The sequence below is a fragment of the Carex rostrata genome, chromosome 6 (assembly GCF_964058835.1).
Source record: "Carex rostrata chromosome 6, lpCarRost1.2, whole genome shotgun sequence".
Taxonomy (NCBI): Eukaryota; Viridiplantae; Streptophyta; class Magnoliopsida; order Poales; family Cyperaceae; genus Carex; species Carex rostrata.
The window spans coordinates 13,580,503-13,595,088 of NC_135923.1; positions in this window are offsets into that span (position 1 = coordinate 13,580,503).

The window sequence follows — 14,586 nt, forward strand, 5'->3', positions numbered from 1 at the left end:
GTTATGGTTGTTTAAAGTTTTTTCAAAAGCTAAACTTTAGAAATTCATAACTAACTGTAGAAAAATCCAAATAAATTCAAATTTATGTCAATTTTGTCTATTTTTTAATGCTCTACATGCTGGTGTAATCACTTTTACAGTTTGGTCTCTGTATCAATTCATACTTGCTAATTTACCAGCAAAGGTAAAATTTGATGTTTTTAGTGTATTGCACTATACCAGTAGCATTTGCCTAGTGCTTGGCTGCTGAGTTTGGACTTGATACCAAACCAGAGGTCAGTCTCGGGTGCTTGTGCATGAACAGAGATCTAATTTGAGGTTTGAACATATTTTAATAGCTCGAAACTACTGTTTTAGTACCAGAAATAAAGAGAATAAAATCAACAAGCTGTCAGAGCTTGAAATTTTTTGAATTAAGGCCAAGTCCTTAATTAGTGTTATCTTTAGACTTATGATATCTAATTGACAAATCAAATCAAAGTTATAAAGAGTTATGACATTACTCATAAATATATCAAATGTCTCATTTTTTTGGCATACACCCTAAACAAAAAAAAAAAAATTAAAACTTCACAAATGAAAATATTAAGATCAGATCTCTAAAAAAAAAAAATAGCGGACCGCCCGTGGAGGGGGGTGGGAGCGGTTTGGTCCCTAGAGGACCGTCCATGGGTCAAGCGGTCCGCTATGGGGAATGGGCCGCCCGTGGACCTAGTAGTCGGGGCATTTTAAAAAAAAAAATCAAACATGAGGGCAGTTTTAAAATTAACTTTTTTTAGGGTATTAATAAAAATAGCCGCAAACAGAGTAATAACGGAAATAATGAACAAGAATATTGGAGACCATGTTCTTGATGCTATCAACTATGTTTAATTTACTCATTATTGTGGTGATTTTGAGTGGGATAATGGATAAAGATGCTAGCTGATATGAATTTGGGAATATAATTTGGTATGTTTTCTGCTCTGTTGGTCTTGATCAGAGAAAAGACTGAAGTCGCAAATATGAAGGTTGGATACATAGGATAGAGAGAAGATGGCATTTTCTTCAATTGCTAATCTAAACCAAATTAAGATAAATCGTCATTTAACTAGAGTTAATTTAACAATAACAAGCTAAAGGGCAAATAAGAAAGAGTTCGACTAGTTAAGAGGCAAATAAGAAAATTTAAAGTCTCAAGGGAGAAATAAGAAAACTAGAAAGAGCTCAAGGGAGAAATAAGAATTTTTTTTTTTTTTGAGATAGAAAGATGAAAAGTTTAGCTTTTTAATTTTTATATAATATATATTAAGGATTTCATTTGAATTTTAAATTCATGATCTTTCACACGTAGAATGATATATTCTGCCACTATATCAAAAACTGATTCTTCTCTTCAATTGGTTGGATAAATAAAATGACTAATTATTATTTTCTTAAGGTCCTGTATGGTACCATCTATTTTTTCGAATAGTTTTATACTACAAATTAAAAGGTTCATTTTTTTTATTTTGTGCTATTTTTTTTTTTTTGTAATTGTGCTTGATGGAAAGTTTGGGATGAAAATAATTATTTGTGAAAAAAAATGTAGATAATTTTGTAATAAAAAGTGGTAGATTTTTTTCGTTTGAGGGAGAAAGTGGTAGAACTTGAGTCTTCTTTAACAAAAAATCTTCCATTCCAGAAAGTAGGACAAGAGTTTCTCAGTTTTCCTTTCTACTTTATTCTCCTTTATTTGGTGGTTGATACTGTTTTGAGTAAAGCTACGGTGTGACGTGCTCATCAAGAGAGTTTGATGAGCACAACTTCAAAAGTATATCTGATCGACTTTAAATGTCGAATACACACCGATGAAATCCATGTACTTCATGAGTGATGCATGTATATACAAAATTTTAAAAATTTTGATTTTATTTACTGCACGGTCAAGCGTCAAAGAAATGATAAAAATTAAATATATAAAACAACTTATAAATTAACTTATAAAAGGTTCATTCCTTTGACCGCTTGACCTTGCAGCAAATAAACTCGAAACTTTCAAAATTTTGCGTGTACATACATCACTCATAACGTACATGAATTTCAATGATTTGAATTCAGTGTTTGAAGTCGATCCGATATACTTTTGGAGTTGTGCTCACCAAACCTTCTTGGTGAGCACATCACACCCTAGCTTTACTCTACTGTTTTCTTTTCTCCAAAAAGTTTAGATTTATATATAGAATTTAGTTTTAAACAGAGGCAACTCTAAAGCATCAAGTATAGACAAGTTTAGATGTATACATCGACTTAAATGTTTTATATATCTGGTGGCCGAATCACATGAGATGAGGGGAAGGCAGGCAATTGTTTATTTCTGATTTATTTATTTTTTTTCTTTTTTTCTTTTTTGCAAAATATGTTTTTTTGTCATTTTTTCAGTAAAAACTATTAACATAATTATATAATGATGCTTTATCCGATTTTTTTTTATTATTCTATCATATTATTTTACTTTTACCGAGTTCAAAGTAAAGGATTTTTTACAATATAAATTGTCTAGGCTCTTTTAAATTAAAAGGCAACTTCTATTGAATAAATCTTAAAGCTTACGGTGCCTACAGTACTGTCTAATAGGAAGCTACATGACTGCATGCTGACAAAATATGAAGCTTTATTTTTTTTTTTATCATAACATGTTCAACAAAAATAGCTAAACTTTTTTTATCTTGACTATGATAGTTCAGAAAAAATACAGACAAATATATTTGTATTCAGATGTTTTTACAATTTATGTTTTGTTCTCGGTTGAATAAAAAAATTGTTAGGGTAAAATTCAGAAATTTGGATGGTAAAAAATGAATTAAAATTAAGTTTTGCAAGGTAAACAGACTAATAGAGGAAGGAAACTTTGGCAAAGAGAATACGAGGAAGGAGACTTAAGCAAAGAGAAGAAAGGTATATTTGTCAATTGTATTTTTAAAATAATTAAATAGAAGATTAAACAAATAAAATGGGATAAAGAAAAAACATTAAGTTTTGATGGGAATATTATATATTATAGTGATTTTATGAGAATATTGGCTATTATGAAAGTTTGTATGGGTACATCAGAAATTTTCCCTATAATACTATTACTCTATTAGAATGAGTGAGGCTACGCTATTTGCATAGCGCACATCAAACCGTATTATAGGTCTAAATTTTGTTTTCAAAGTTCAAGTTATTTCAATATGATATTCATATAAAAATGTACTTGAAAATCAAATTTCAATTAATTTAAAAATTCCGATTATTCATTTTTTACTTACCTAAAAAATTATAAAATATGTAAAATTTAGTTTTTAAATATATTTTTAATATAAATATTACGTAGCTATTTAAATCTTTAAACTTTAAAATCGAAGGTACATGAGTTCATAACTCAGGCCGATATGCAGAGTAGTACTCTGAGAGTACCATAGCCTCACTTATATTAGAATTGATTTTAGTCATTTCGAAAAGAAAATTATCTATTTAACAAACAAAATAAAAGTATATAAAATAAGAAATTTATAGAAACAAAAAGTCATTCAACAAATTTTAAATATAAATAATATCTTTGAATGAGGTTATGGTAATATGAATATTACAGAGCAGCATGTACTAAGGACTTGTTGAGATTTATAGTATTTAAGGCAACGGAATTTTAAAAAAATTGATAAAAAAAAAGTATTAAAGAAACATCATATGTGACTGAAATCAAACAGAAATCAATTTCCAAATAAATAAGCGTCATACCTTTAGTTTCTTGTCTCCAAACAAGAAATGAAAGTCCTTAGATGTAGGGTAATAGCCTCCACCTCCTTCTTGATGCTAATGGTTGTTGATGTCTTGCTCTGGCTTTGTGGTTGGTTGATGCGCACGTGATCTTGAACGAGTTGCACCAAATCAAGACTTCAAAGTAGAAACCATCCACGGTATCCACCAAGAAACTAATTAGAAACCAAATATTCCTCTTGCTAAATAATACTAATTTGGTTGCTCCTTCATCTCTATCCTCCAAGAGAACTAGATCTTGATTCTATGATTTTTGGGTTCTCAACACATGAGAGATCAAAACGGGTGAAAGATAGTATTTCGGCAGAGTTTCAACTCTTTAAAACAAAGGATAATATTTCTAGGCAGTAAGGACCTCTTTAAATAGCCTACATACAGTTTACAAGCAGTTTTCCACATCCTAGAAGTTTTCCCTACGATTTTCACTCAGCCATAATTAGCATTCATAAGAAAAAATGCTTTTTGCGCAGCTGTTTCGGCCTCAGTTTCAACCGGGAACTGTCTATTTCGGCCTTGGCCGAACATACTGTTTTTCTACGCAGCTGTTTCGGCCTCCAATTCTGCGCAGCTGTTTGTTAGTATGTAATAATCTAGAAGTCAATAATATGATAATTTTATCATATAATTTTTGTTCATGAATTGGATGATTAATCATTTTGTTGCCTTGAGTATTATTGCATTTATGAATCATTTTGAGTTAATGACTAGAATTGTGAAACTTCGTAATATAGATGATATATACTCTTAAAAGTCTCTAACCGAGATAATTAGCAGGAACACTAATTGACCGCTACAAAGTTAGTATGTGGATTAAAAGATGGTTAAGTTTTACAAACCACTGACAAGAGATGTCATTTTAATCACATAGATACATGTTCCAGGAACATGGTATTTGACAGACCATGAATGAAATATTAAATGGAATTATGTTTGTGTCATTAATGTTTTCATTCAATGTTAATTTTTAAAGTATGAGGTATTCATCTTTCCTACATAAGAGATGTGTATGTGTGAGTGTTGTCTAACGCTGTCCGTAAAAAACAGCTATAACGGTAGCACTTCGATATACATAACTTATGCTTAGGAATAGATGGTTTACCAAAAGACTATTGTCCCTCGTATCTCTATACGAGTTATAGTATCACTGGGCCCCTTGATAGAGTAAGAATTATCTGCTAGCGGTATGATTACAAGAGTAATCATATTTGATAATCTGCTTGAGATCAATAAAATATTATGTTTGCAAGGATGACACACACCTACCTTGAAATTGATCTGATAGCTATGAGACAAAAGAATTAACACAAGTAAAATAGTTTACTGGATCATGATATTGTACAGTACAGCATCATCTGTGCAATTGGATGGTCATGATGCATTCTTCCAGGTGCCTCTCATGATTTGTAGAAGTTAAAACAGTTTTAATTCTATTTACCAACATAACACAGATCCTATCGGGTCACACCGTATATGACGTAATTGGAGAATCTTATTGATTAATTATAAATTAATTATGATTAATAATAAGATGGTTATAATTAATCATACGTGATATAATTAAATTATAAATGTCATATAAAAATGACAAGCAAAAACAAAGGTTAATTTATAAACGTGAACGACACGTTGTATAAAAGTTACCGAAACAACAACCGAAAGAAATATAATTGTTCAGGACAATTACATATATTTGATTTGAATTTTAAATGTTAATTATGAATTTAAAGCCCATTAGCATTAAATCCTTAATTAATAATTAAAGCCCAAATACAAATACCCAAACTAATCAAAGCTTATTGGGCTAAGGGGCAAAATGGTCATTTCACCCCTAACCAACCCTACGAGGGGTATTTGGGTCATTTGGGAACCGCCACACTTGGCCTATAAAAGGACATTGGGTGGAGAGAGAGAAATTATTAATTCACTTATATCGTATCATATCGATTCGATATTCTATTTTCTCTCTTTCTCGGTTTCTCTATTAAATTGTGTTTTGGTTAGAAAAGAAAGTTATATGTAATTCACGTTTAATATTTCGGGTTGTTGAATAGTGTTTACGGGATCGGTGAATAATATTTTTGCAAAAATCACGGTATTTCTATTTTTGCTTGTTAGTGAATTAGAATAACTGCGGGTCATGAATAGTGTTCTTACGCCTTTCTGGTGAATAGTATTTTTTGTAGAATTTTGTAGTTTATGGTATTTATGGCAAAAAAAATAAATCACTCTCTGGGTAGTCCTGGTAGATAACCTATAGAGACATCAGACTTCTGGTGCTCCGAGGCAAGACGGTCTTCATTCCAATTGTAATTTGGAAACAAGGTATAAATGTTATATTAATCTATTTAATTGGTAAGTAGATTAAAGTTTTAGAAATCAATCAAGGAGTAGATCTTAAAGGATGAAAAGGGTTCTTCCAATGAAAGATGGGAAAAGAAACTTTCGATGGTCTTTCTGGCATACCTCTTTTAATCCTCGGCTTAAGTTAGAAGCAAAATTTTTGTTTTACGGTATTTTCGCAGTTTAAGCCTAAGGCATTGGGTAGCACCAAAACCCAACACTATTTCGACCTTCATTTTAGGTAGAGAAACTAATTTATTAATCATGTCACACATGTCAAATAAATCAATGAGCATTTATAATCAATTCTTTATTGGTGTGACCATGTGGGATCTATGTCATTTGGCAATAGAATTTAAAACTCCTTTCGATTCCATAAATTACAAGAGGCACCTATCAATATGCATTGTAATTACCCAAAAGACACAGATGATAAGTACTTACTATATCACGAATCCCTAAGGCAGCAATTGCCTTGTGTCAATTCCATGTCTTATAATATCATGAATAGATCCAAGGTAGGAATGTGTCATCCTTGCAAATCTACTCATTTCTTGATTCCGAAATAATTCAGTAATTATGATTAACTCCTTAATTATATGTGCACATACTTGTATCATTTCATCAAGGGGCCTAATGATATCATCACTCATTTACATGAGGGACATTGGTATTCTTGATAATTACTATCTCTCCACATGAGAGACACATACTGAGATAGAATCTGTATGACTGCCAATTATGAATAGCGTTGGATAATACCCACAAATACGCATTCTCATGTGAGAGAAACAATCATTTCATATCTTAGAATTCCAAACACAAATAAAACACTAATGACACAAATACAATCCATATTAAATATTTTATTTTGGTCACATCTAATTCCCTAATCTCCATTAGGTATCCATTTGATTAGATTGACAACTCCTTATCATATGTTATGTAGAACATGATTATCATCTAATCAAATGCAAATATTTCATTGATAATTAATGTTCTTTGTTAATTACCAAGACTAGGGACCCTTTAGAGTATTTATTAACTCCTTTATAGAGATCCACAATTTCAAGTCCTCAACATGAATGATCAATAAGTAATAAAATACTCAAGGAACAAGATGATAAATAAATCATCCAATTACATGACCAAAACTTAAAAAACAATTATCCTATGATTGGTTTTTAGATCATAACACTAACATGACTCGTAACTTCAATTTTAAAGTCCAAATAGTTATTTTTTTTTACAATTTATTTACAATTATTTTACATAAGAAAGTCACTTAATTTAGAATTCTGGATTTTTAAAAAACAATAATTTTCTATCTATGTAAAAAATAATAATAAATTATATAATAAACATAAAATATGGTATGCAGTTACATTTTCATTTGAAGATCACCAAAATTTTTATTAATATTAAAAAATAATAAATTTCGAATTCTACATCATATTTGATAAGATTTTGAAAAATGTTCCAATCGCAATTATTTTTCATTGTTTTGGGTTAACTTTCCGCAAATTAAATTCACGGTTTTAGTCCCTTTAAAACTGCGAAACAAATTCACGCTTCCGAAAAACCAAAATTTTATTTTATTTGTAGTTAAAACGGTGAATTTAATTGACGGTTTTAGATTTTAGGCTAAAATCGTAAATTAAGCTTAACCACAAATACCAAAATTTTTAAATATAGCATAATCCAAAAAATAATAAACCAAAACACAATTTTTCGGCCAAAATTATAAAAATGACATGGCCGCATCTGGGAAAAGCGGGCACCTTTTTGGTGGCCGCATCTAGGGAAAGCGGCCAATATTTTAGGTCATTTCTATGGGATGCGGGCACGGCCGCTTCTAGGGGATGCGGCCACCCTGGACGCTTCTAGAGGATGCGGTCCAAACCGACATTTCTATAAAATCCCATTTTCTGGAAAGAGAGTTCATTTCACGGGTCGTTTTCACCGAGCCTCCTCTTCTTCTCAGCTGAACTGTAAGTTTTTTCTTTTCTCTCTTTTTTCAAATTTTGTTTTCAGTATTTGTAATTAATTTGTAATTTTAGGTTTTCTTATATACTCAGACCAAAATGGCTGTAATGGTATCAGTTGACACTGGTGGTGAGGTTCTAACAGGCTCTAATGGGGTTTATTATAGTATCGGGCCGGTTTCTGTGATACCTGTAATGCCGGGTACTGATTTGTTGGTTCTGAAATCAATTATTTCTCAAAACCTGGGATTGAATCAGGATCGATATGACCTTGATATTCAGGCCAAAATTAGCATGCCCACTGGTTCAAGACAAACCTGGTTCCAATTATTTCCTGTTTATAATGATGGAGTCTGGCAGGTACTGTACAACCAGACCATTAGTTTTTCTGGGGGTGGATACAAGGTAATTGAACTCTATGTGGAGATTAACCGAGTCCAGTGTCCCAACCCCCTTGCGAGATTAATCCGGAGTGCTACTCGGGGTAATACGTCAAGCTCCTCAAGTCCAGTGTCCCCTTTCCAGATTGACATGCCTGAGAGTAGTAATACCCCAGTTTAGGAGGGCCGACGGTCTACTAGTCGGCCTTCCCGTCGGTCCCAAACCCCTTTGCAGATTGACATGCCTGAGAGTAGTCAAGCCCCAGTTCAGGAGGGCCGACAGTCTACTAATCAGCCCTCCTGTCGGTCCCGACCCCAACCTGACCAAATTGCTAGTATTAGTCCGACCACTCATTGGGGTCAGCTTTGTGATCCGGATGAAATCGAGGACACGGTGGATCCAAAAATACAAGAGGCAGAGGAAAATTGGGGGAATGTTGATCCTGCTTGCATGAGCGATCAAAGTGACAAGGAAGATACTGGGCCTGTGCTCGGGCAGCCCAAAAAATTCAAGGTTGATAAAGGGTTTCGGATAATGGGTCGCGAGGTTCAGCACCCGATTGCAGCTTTCAATGACCTATCAGGATTTCAGGAAGCAAATGTGGGGTTGTTTCATAGACATGCAGAATTTGAGAATGAATTGTCAGAGGGGCAATGCTATAATTCAAAGGAGGAAATGAAAGCTGCAATTTACAAGTTTCACATTCTTTGTAATAAAGAGATTGAAAATACGCACAGCGACAAACAACGCCTTAGGTTCAAGTGCAGGGACCCCAGATGTGGTTGGTACATATTAGCAAGGGCCATTGGTTTTGGTACACAATGGAAAGTATCCAGGTGCCCAACAAAACATGTTTGTCATGCGGATGCCACAAGAATAGATCATGCACAGCTGACGGCTGGTATGGTTGCCGATTGCATCACCGCGCACATGAGAAATGACATGGATTTGAGTATCAATGCTGTCAGAACCACGGTTGCACAAACGTACAACGATCAGGTACCTGCGTACAACAAATTATGGCGTGGAAGGGAGTTGGCAATTGCCCGTCAATTTGGTAGTTGGGAGGGGTCATACGCGCTTATAGTCCCCTTGTTGGAGGCAATTAAGCGGAAAAACCCAGGTATTATATTATTTATTTTCTTTCAACAACATTGAAAATAAAAAATGTGGAACTTGTTAATTTGTTTTATTGACAGGTACATTGTTTGATGTGACCTCATATTCAACTGGTGAGCCTGGACCTTACAGGTACTTTTATAGGGTGGCTTGGGCATTTGGATCGTGCATAGAGGCTTTTCAACACCTGAGACCTGTCATCACTGTTGATGCATGTTTCTTATCAGGCCGGTACAAAGGTAATAAAATTCGAAATTGATATGTCATTTTAATTATTCAAATGTAGTCGAAATTGATATGTTAATTTTTTAGTTACTTTTTTTTATGGTTTAATACACGTAAAATGTTGATTGCAACCGGTTACGATGCAGAAAATCAGCTCCTTCCGTTGGCTTTTTCTTTGGTAGATACAGAGAATTTTGAAGACTGTGCATGATCATGCAATGGTTGAGGCGCAATGTAGTTCGCTCTAGGTTCGTGTGTGTCATCACTGATAGGGGCAAGGGAATAAAAAAGGTGTTTAGACAGGATGATCTAGGATGGAATGAGGAAGACGAGAATGAGTGCGTTCACTGTCTTTGTGCTACTCATATAGCAGAAAACATGAAGAAGAACCATTGCAATGACCAAGCAATCAAGTACTTCAGGATATGTGTGGCGAAGAGGAAGATGAGGAGATATGAGCAAGGAATGCTAGCAATATTTGATTAACAAACGGTGCGGGAGGTCACAATCTATGACAACGCTCGGTGGATTTGGCAACTGGAACGAGTTTGAGGTAACATCCACACAAGAGAAAGTTAATGCATACATGTCTGATGCTTCTGGCCAGTTTACCGAGGCCAATTACAAATACATGGTGGTAATCACGAATGATAACACGGTTACATGCACATGCCAGAAGCCGCAATTAAACAGAATACCATGTTCTCATGTTCTGGCAGTGTGCCGTCTCCGAGGCATCGACCCTGGCAGTTTCGTACATTACTACTACCACATCCAGACACTGATCAACACATGGATGGGTGAATGGCATGTGTATGACAATCAGTCTGATTGGTCGCAAAACGAAGGCCCAACCCTTGTTCCAAATGACAAAAATATTACTCTGGGTCGAAGGCGAGTCAATAGGATTCCGATGTGGCTTGATTTACTGCATAATAGAAGGAGAGGACATCAGGCTCGCCGAGATACACAAGAACAACAAAACAGAGCTGCTCGAGATGCACAAGGTAGTTAACTCATATTTTTAAATTAAATTGCAGCTTTAAAAAAAAACTAATAATAACAATATATTTTTGTTTGTCAATTTTCAGGTTGAGAGAGAGGCAAGCAATATATTTTTATCTAGTAATCAATTTTATGTTGTGATTGCATTGCTTGTTTATTGTAATAGTTTTAAGAATTTTATTTAGTAGTACTTATATGGAATATTTATTTAGGCGTATCTTAATCTAATATTTCAAATAAAATTTCGGCTTCCAAATTAAACACCATACACAGCCTATAAATATTGAAAACAAAAAATCAAACAAAAAAAAATTAAATAGCCAGGGTGGCCACATCCTCTAGAAGCGGCCGTGCCCGCATCCCATAGAAGCCGCCCAAAATATTGGCCGCTTTCCCTAGATGCGGCCACCAAAAAGGTGCCCGCTTTTCCTAGATGCGGCCACGTCATTTTTATAATTTTGGCCGAAAAATGATGTTTTGGTTTATTATTTTTTGAATTATGCTATATTTAAAAATTTCGGCCACAAATAGGATGCTAAATTGCTAATTATTATTCATGCACTCGTAGAGAGTTTGCAATTTTGATGCACTGAGAATAGCATTATTTTTAGAATAGCAGTGTTATTCTATTCTAGAGTCATCCAAACAACATCAAACGCTATTTCGAACAGCCAGAATAGTCTTGTTCCGCTAACCCAACAAATATTTGGAATAGCGCGAATGGGCTCTTCAATAGTAGCTATTCTCTGTAGCTATTCCAAAGAATGCATCCAAATAACTTTTAGCTATTCCGAATAGCTTTGAGTTAGCACCATTCTCAAAGAGAAAATGTTTCTGTCCATTGGATTTTGTCCACCATTTGTCCACAACCTTATCCACTCCCGTCTAACTGTCTTTTAACGGAAATCTATTTCTCTTATCCAATTCGATAAATTATAAAATCACGACATAAATGTTTTTCTCCAAAATTAGCTTTCCCTTCTTCTCCTATCTTTCGCTCTCCAATCAGACACTCCGATCAGACTCGTTACCACGGGATGAATCAAAAAAGGATGATCTGATCTCATCTCTCCCTTCTTCTCCTATTTTGTTGTAATTGTTCATTTGGCTGCCTCTCGCCTCTCATCTCTCCTCTCTCTCACCTCTCTACTGACGGCCGCAACGGCAACGAGAGTGGATAAGAAAGAGATGATCGGATCGGATCGGAAGAATAATCTGGATCGGCCGTGACGGCAACGAAATCGTAATTGTTATTTTTTTGTATTTACCTTCTCTGATTCATTTTTCCTTTGCAATGTCGATTTTAATTGAGATTACTGACTCGATCTCGCTTTTTATACATGATCGCAATGGAACCTTCAATCATGGAGCGCGATCGAATAGAAGTTGTTTTTGTTGAAGAGCACGGCAAAATTCAAATCTAGTAAGTTATTTTTGTTGAATTTGTTGTTTTCGTTGTATGTAGTAACAGATCTAGCATTTCAAATGAAATATGGAGGAAAGAGGTGATAGAGAGGCGATATGGAGTATTGATATGTTAATTTTACTGTATTGCCCCGTTAATTTTACAGTATTCATCTTGTCATTTTACAGTATTCATCTTGTGGAAATCTGGAGGAAATAGATGATAGAGAGGCGATATGGAGTATTAATCTGTTAATTTTACAGTATTGTCTTGTTAATTTTACAATATTCATATTGTCATTTTACAGTATTCATCTTGTGGAAATCTGGAAGAAAGAGATGATAGAGAGGCGATATGGAGTATTGATATGTTAATTTTATAGTATTGCCCCGTTAATTTTACAGTATTCATCTTGTCATTTTACAGTATTCATCTTGTGAAAATATGGAGGAAAGAGATGATAGAAAGGCGATATGGAGTATTGATTTGTTAATTTTACAGTATTTATATTGTAATTTTACAGTATTCATCTTGTGAAAATTTGGAGGAAAGAGATGATAGAGAGGCTTCTTACTCATCCGAATAAGATTCAATTGAAAATTCTACTGTATACAAGATTCAATTTTACAGTTCTGCTGATTCAATTTTACAGTATACAAGATTCAATTGTAAATTTTACTGTGTAGAAGATTCAATTTTACAATATACAAGATTCAATTTTACAGTATACAAGATTCAATTGAAAATTTTACTGTATACAAGATTCAATTTTACAGTATACAAGATTCAACCCAGTGCGGGCGCTAATAATTAACTCTAACGGCCAATAACCGCTAATAACTAACTCTAAATGCCAATAGCTTCCTATAACTGTAATTTCCGAAAGTACAGTTTGAAAGTACATTTATTTTGTCATGTTTTGCAAGTTGCAATCTTTTTCTAACTATAATGGGACCACTTCAAATAGTTGCTTGATGTTTTGTGATTAACTGATATATTTTATGTGATATATTGTATAATTATACAGCATGTAGAAGTAATTTTACAATATTCGCGCAAGTCAAAGCTGTGGACAAATGGTGGACAATTAGACGCTTCCTTCTCAAATAGTAGTTATTCTAGCTATTCTCAATAGTAGCTATTCTAGTGTGCATCCAAACGTACCCTATTGAATATAATATATGTTATGATATGTTATTAGATTCACGTAAGCACGTCAAATTGGACTAAAGTAACTTTTTAACAACAAATGGAAATTTCACGTGGATTGTTTAAAACCGTGAATTTAATTTACAATTTTAGAGGACTAAAACCGTGAGTTTAATTTACAGAAAGTTGATTCAAAATCTTAAAATAAAATTGCGGTTTGAATATTTTTCAAAATCTTATCAGACAGAATATATATAGAATTCAACTGTTTGAATCAGCTGTTTAAAATTTAAAAATAAAAATAAAAATTCATATCTATCCGTAATATGCATATGTTAATAGTCTAACTCAGTCAGACATCTAGTATAAAGTTATATATAATAAAAACCATCTCAGTTACATTCAGCAATGATTGGTTGTATGATGGAAGAGCATCTATTACGAAATACATGACAGATATCAAGAAGGATTTTCAATTAATCATTTAATTAAGACATCCTGATTACATACCTGAAATGGCGACTCTAAATTGCTCCTTATATTAAGGTTTTGAAAAACCCTAGGGCCTGTTTGATAACAAAGGAATTTTGTAGGAATGAGAATTTTTAATATGGGAATGAAAATTTTAATTTGTCAAAATCAAAGTCATATAACTCATGAAAAAATTTAGAATATAGGTGTTCGGCAAATGCATGGAAAATTTGTTTGGATGTTGGTTTGTTTTTCTTTTTATAGTAGATGTAATAATATAATTAAACATATTAAGTGTATTAATACTAATTACTAATTATGATCAATATAATAGTATATATCATATTCTAAAAAACAAATGAGTGAATTGACTATACACTGCAAAAAAAATTAAGTGTTGCTAGTTTAATTATGCTTGTTTAATAATTTCTTGTATTATTAAATTGTACTTGTTTAATTAATTTTAGCCTTTGTATTATTAAATTGTGTTTGTTTAATTGAGTACTTGATTGTACAAGTTAATTTTAATTTAATTAATTCAGCCAGCATTGATGAGTATAATTATTTTTTTTAATTAATGAATAAACAAGGTAACTATATCTCTTAATTAATGGACCGATAACTTAGAACTTGAGACATGCCATAAAAAGAATTTTCTTGAGACAAAGCTGCAGGAGTATATAAAACAATATCACATATTAAATTATGTTTTGTTTTATTGTTAGTCTT